The sequence below is a fragment of the Euleptes europaea genome, chromosome 9 (genome assembly GCF_029931775.1).
Source record: "Euleptes europaea isolate rEulEur1 chromosome 9, rEulEur1.hap1, whole genome shotgun sequence".
NCBI classification, from domain to species: Eukaryota; Metazoa; Chordata; class Lepidosauria; order Squamata; family Sphaerodactylidae; genus Euleptes; species Euleptes europaea.
This window is the reverse complement of record NC_079320.1, coordinates 42,475,044-42,481,043: the sequence shown is the minus strand read 5'-3', so window position 1 is coordinate 42,481,043 and position 6,000 is coordinate 42,475,044.

Here is a 6,000-nt window from a genome sequence, read left to right as displayed (position 1 = left end):
TTATAAACAGGTGAACACATGTCCATTCAGGTTGTATCTGTATACACTGTAACTTGTAAACAAGGCTAATATGAGGCAGTATGGAACAGGAAGAATTTGCCACCAGGATACTCACTTAAAGGACCAACTGCTACTCTTCTCAAGGAGGCAAATTACAAATTGTATTTAGAAGATAATCATATTCTAAAGCTCAGAATATCAACCACAAGAAACAGGCCACAAATTTACTTGCATGTACGTACCCTGGGAAATAGACTGATGTTGGCATTACTTCAGATTGCTAGTAAATGTTGTTATTAATAGGGCAAAAGAAGGGGCCCAGCCCATCATACAGCCATTTTTAAACTGAAGCAATGTTGGGGGAAAAAATTCGGAAAAATTCAGATTCGGAAAAATTTGGCCCATTTTTATTTGGGAAATGGCTAAGTCCAAACTCCCCCTATTTGGATCGGTGGAATTCGGCATGAAATTCAGTATTCGCGAATAATGCACATTTAAGCACATTTGCGGCTTTTCGCGGCTCCAGGGGGCATTTTCGGAGTTAAAGGTCCCAAACTTTCAGTGTAGCTTGAGGGGACCCTTCTTGCAAGAATCCCCAACTTTGGTGCAGATTGGGTCAGGGGGCCCCAAGTTATGGGGTCTGGAAGGGGTTCCTCCCTCCCTCCATTGGAATGAAGAGGAGCCGGCAATCCTTAACGTGCATCAGAGAGCAGCAAATCCAAGGCAAAATCTCCCATTGTTTCTGGGGGAGGCAGAGAGAGACTCACCGACCCACACTGACCTCCAGGTGAAGTTGGCAACCAGTGAAAACAGCAACAATCACACTCACAAAGAGGAGATCAAGCCATCCCCTCACCAGGACAGGTCATCCCCCTTTGGCTTCCCCCCCACACACACACAGTAGAAGCCAGTCTGTGGCTTCTAAGAGCCGATGTAACTACGCCGAAAGTGCATCCAACAACACTCAAAGCATAAGTAAACAGCGTAACTAGCATGGGTAACGTATCTTTTCATTTCAACACAGCCAAAGTGCATCTTATAACACTACTAGCGTAAGTGCGACCTGCGCAAATTCCATATCTTCAGGATAGATTTCACTCGCAACGAGGCAATTAGCTCCCCCAGGACAGGTAACCCCCCCAAATTACACTCCACAGAGGCAATCAAGCCCCCCCAGGAGAACAACCCCCCTCAAACCAGTAAGGCTCAGCTCAACCCCAAACAAACGAACCAAAGAAGGAGCGGGTGCCAAGCGGAGGAAGACTCACGCAGCACCGCTGCACTGACTCAACTCCAGGTGAGGGTGGCAACGGGCAAAAAAGGCAGAACGCACACTCCCGCAGAGGCGAGCGAGCAATCCCCCCCACAGAACAGGCAAAGCCCCCCCTCAAATCAGTACGGCTCTCGGCTCAACCCCAAACAAACAATCCAAGGAAGAGGAGGAGGCACAGGTGCCGAGCAGAGGGGGACTCACGCACACACCGCTGCACCAACTGGCAACGGGCAGAAAAAGGCAGAAAGCACACTCCCGCAGAGCGGGAACCCCCCATAGAACAGACAAAGCCCCCCCTCAAACCAGTATGGCTCTCGGCTCAACCCCAAACAAACAATCCAAGGAAGAGGAGGTGGTGCGGGTGCCGAGCGGTGGGAGACTCACGCCGCACTGCCGCACTGCCTCAACTCCAGGCGAGGGTGGCAACAGGCAGAAAAAGGCAGAACGCACACTCCTGCAGATGCGAGCAGGCACCCCCCGGCAAAACAGGCAACAGCCCCCCTTTGGCTTCCCCCCCAACCACAGAATCTGCTTTCCCCCCCCCACAGAATCTGCTTCCCCCCCCCCACACACACAGGAGAAAAGGTATAGAGAAAAACCACAAAAATCAAACTGTGTGGGTGTCTTTTAGCAGGAGCAGGGAGGAGAAGTAAATCCAATCCTATTCCAGTAAGCAGCTCAGCTCAGGATCTCTCAGGAGCAGCACCACCAAAATGGAAGGAAATAAACTCGGGAGGGGATGGGACTGGAGGGACTCGGTAGTTTTTATACTCTTCTCCTGGCCAATTCAAAAGGGAGAATCCCTGCTCTGATTGGCCAGAAGAAGACCCAGCTTGGGCCACCATTGGCCGCGGGAGAATGCTGATTCGGGGGCGCCGAACTTGTACGAATTAATCCGGCGTCCGCCCGAACTCACCGAGTTCGGCTTGTCATTTTCCCGCCTTTTTTTACTCCGGCTCTATCCGAACTGGAAATTGCCGAATCGGGGAAAATTCGGCTGTTTTCCATGTCGGATGGAACCAAATCAACAGCCCTAATGGAGACTCCCCATTTCCCTTTGTTCAGTGCTCACCTTGGTAAGAAATGAAATCTGATGGCATTACATGAGGAGAGGGACTGTGGCTCAGTTGTAGAGCACTGGCTTGGCATAGAGAAGTTCCCAGGTTCAATCCCTGGCATCTCCAGTTAAAAGGATCAGGTGGTGAGTGCTGAAAAAGACCTCTTCTTGAGACCCTGCCAGAATACCGACCTTGATGGACCAATCATCTGGTTCAGAATAAAGCAAATGCATGTGTCAGTTATATGCACTAACAAATAACTATAATAGACAATCATGAAGATTGTCTATACAATTCCCTCTCTACAGGCAAAGTCTACCATACCCAAAGAGTGCAGTCCTAAGAAACCTTTCCTGGCAGTAAGCCCATCGTGTAGACATGCATAGGATTCTGAGAACCTGCTTAGAATTGCTTTAGTTCATTCACAAGCAGAAATGTGCAGCCTATAATGAGAATTCATATTAAAGATGGTGCCAGATACTAAAAGGTAAAGGTAAAGGTCCCCTGTGCAAGTATCGGGTCATTCCTGACCCATGGGGTGACATCACATCCCGATGTTTCCTAGGCAGACTGTGTTTACGGGGTGGTTTGCCAGTGCCTTCCCCAGTCATCTCCCCTTTACCCCCAGCAAGCTGGGTCCTCATTTTACCGACTTCGGAAGGATGGAAGGCTGAGTCAGCCTTGAGCCGGCTACCAGAAACTGACTTCCGTCGGGATCGAACTCAGGTCGTGAGCAGAGCTTGTACTGCAGCTTACTACTCTGCGCCACAGGGCTCTTAATACTATAGGCTCCAGATACTATAGGTTTCTGTAAAATGGTGTTTCAAGCCAGCTATATTGAATATTACAGTAAAACTCTGTTCAGAATTATATCCTTACAAGCAGGGGGGCTTACAAGGCTCATGCTGGGGAAGGGGAGTCCCATCCTTCTCCCCCTGCTCCTTTGATGGGCTGCTCTCTCCCTGGCCAGCCTGCTCACCTGCATTACTGCTGCTCATAACTGCTTGGCTCGTATGGCAGGGGGTGTCAACTCCAGCAGTTCCAGCTCCCCCCCAACTGCCTGATTCATGCGACAGTGGGGGCAATTCTGGCTCCTCTCCCTGCTGCCTGCATACCCTCCAGGCTCATGTGGTGGTGGCTTGGGATCCCCCTTCTCCCTGTGCCCACCTGCCTGGCTCAGACAACAGTGGCTCCTTCCTCCTCCACCCACTTCCAGCCCAAGGACACATTTTATTTATTTCTTTATTCTTTCGACTTCTATCTTGCCCTTTTTCAATCAAGTTAGGCTCAGGACGGCTCACAACAAATCCCAGAAACAATTTAACTCACATCATTTAAAGTTTAAAATCCTCAATATCTATTAAAATTCCAATGGTGCCCTTAACCGTAGAACTATAACAGTGAACCAGTCAAAGAGGGGAAAGAATAAGGGAAGGGAGGAACAACAGGGTACCCTCAATAAGGGATGGGGAATAAAGAGTGGTAAAATCCAGGTAAATAGGTAAAAGGGGAGGGAGGCCAGCTAAGATGGAAACCGTCACTGTACTCAACTGTAGGCCTGGGGGAACATCTTAGTCTTACAGGTCCTGTGGAATTGCATCAAGTCCCGCAGGGCCAGGGTCTCACTTGATAGAGTTTCACCAGGCCAAGGCCAGAACCGAGAAGGCTTTGGCTCTGGTTGAGGACAGCTGGATGCTTTGGGGCCAGGGACCACCAACTAGTTGTTCCCAGATGAGCATAGCAGTCTTTGGGGGGGGGGTGTATCAGGAGAGGCGGTCCCGCAGGTATGATGGTCCCAGACCATTTAGGGCTTTAAAGGTCAATACCTTTAAAGATACTCAGTACCTTAAAGGTACTCACAGTGGGTAGCCGTGTTAGTCTGCCTGCAGTAGTAGAAAAGGGCAAGAGTCCAGTAGCACCTTAAAGACTAACATTTTCTGATAGGGTATGAGCTTTCGTGAGCCACAGCTCACTTCTTCAGATACAGCTAGAATGTAAATCCATCTCTCTTTAAGTAGAGGAGAGTGAATTCAGACAAGCAGCTCTGAATTACATACTAATGCTTGTCTGAATTCACTCTCCTCTACTTAAAGACAGATGGATTCACATCGTAGCTGTATCTGAAGAAGCAAGCCGTGGCACACGAAAGCTCATACCCTACCAGAAAATATTTTTGTTTGCCTTTAAGGTGCTACTGGACTCTTGCCCTTTTCTACTATTAAAGGTACTCAATACCTTTAAAGGTATTCCAGTACTCAAACTGCAGCCAGTGCTGCTGGTGGAGCACCAGTTGTATATGTTGCGGGAGCTGGTGGATTGTGCCAATGCCCAGGAATAACCACCAGTACAGCTTGTAGAAAATGCAGTTATTTATTCACAGTGCTATACACACACTCTTCCACCACTATCTCCCGACACAGAGTCTTACACTTATATACAGATGCCATCTCCAGGCAGCAATTAGTGTTACTTGGCTGAGTCATTCTCCAGGTGCAACTCATCACCTTCAGGCTGAGTCACCCTACAGGTGCAAGTCATTAACTCAGTCTCAGGCCTTCTAGGGGCTTTCCAGGTTATTGCATCAGCTTAGCTTGACACTTAGATCCCCTGAATCTAAAACCACCTGTCATTGCTAATATGAACAGACTTGCATATTCTGTCAGTATATGCGCTCCCCATGGGGGTCCCTGTAAGGAACCACACCACCACATTCTGGACCAGTTGAGGTTTCCGGAGCAGCCTCAAGGGTTAATAATTAATACACATAGGATTCCATTTCCAATACAAGTTACGTCTATTATTTTTTTCAGAGCCAAAGAGGAAAGGCTGGGGGAGAGATCTGCAAGGAGTGACTGCTGCCCCCAGCTGTTTCAACAAGCCGGAGGCTTCCCTTACTGTTAGAGAACTTTCCTACCACTTTCACCTCTCTCTCTTCAGCAGGAAGGGGGGAATTGCCCGTCCTGGCGTCGCTGCTGATCCTCCCACCCGCGGCTGACCACCTGTCGAGCAGCCCGAGGCCAGCCCAGCAACACAGGACCGTCCCTGCGACGCCTAGAAAGACAGCGGCGCGCGCATCGCCCCCGCCCCGCCCACCAGCCCAAGTCCCTGGGAACGCGTCCCACGCCAGGAACTGGGCGCGCTCCGCGCCACGCCCCTCCCCGTACGTCACACTCCGCGCGTCAGAGAAGGGCCGTAGTGTCTCGAAAGGGCGCGCAGCCCTGCTTCCCCGCGGGGCGCGTTGCCAGCCTCTCCCTTCCCAGCGGAGGCTCCGGGCTTCCTTTCCTTTGGCTTTGGGGGGCCCAAGAGGGGCTGCGGGGCCGGGCCGGCGCTCGGAAGCGGCCGCGGGTTCGTTTCCCGAGCGCGCCCGGCGTGTGGGCAGCTGCTCCTCGGAACACGCGCGGCGTATTGCCATCATGTGGAGCGCGGCCTCGCGCCCTCCGAGGGCCTGCTCGCCTCTTTCCCTTCCAGCCTGCCTCTCCCCCCCGCTCCCCCACCCTCGGCAGTCCCCGGGGCTCCCGAGGAAACTCGCCGCGCGCCTATTAGGAGGCGCGTGGTAGCGATGGCGGCTTTCCGGGCGCCTTCCCCCTGCCCCCGGGTGCGAGCCCTGCTGCCACCAGCCGCGGCGGCGGGAGCGGCTTCCCCGCGAGCGCTGCTGCCGTTGCCGCCGCA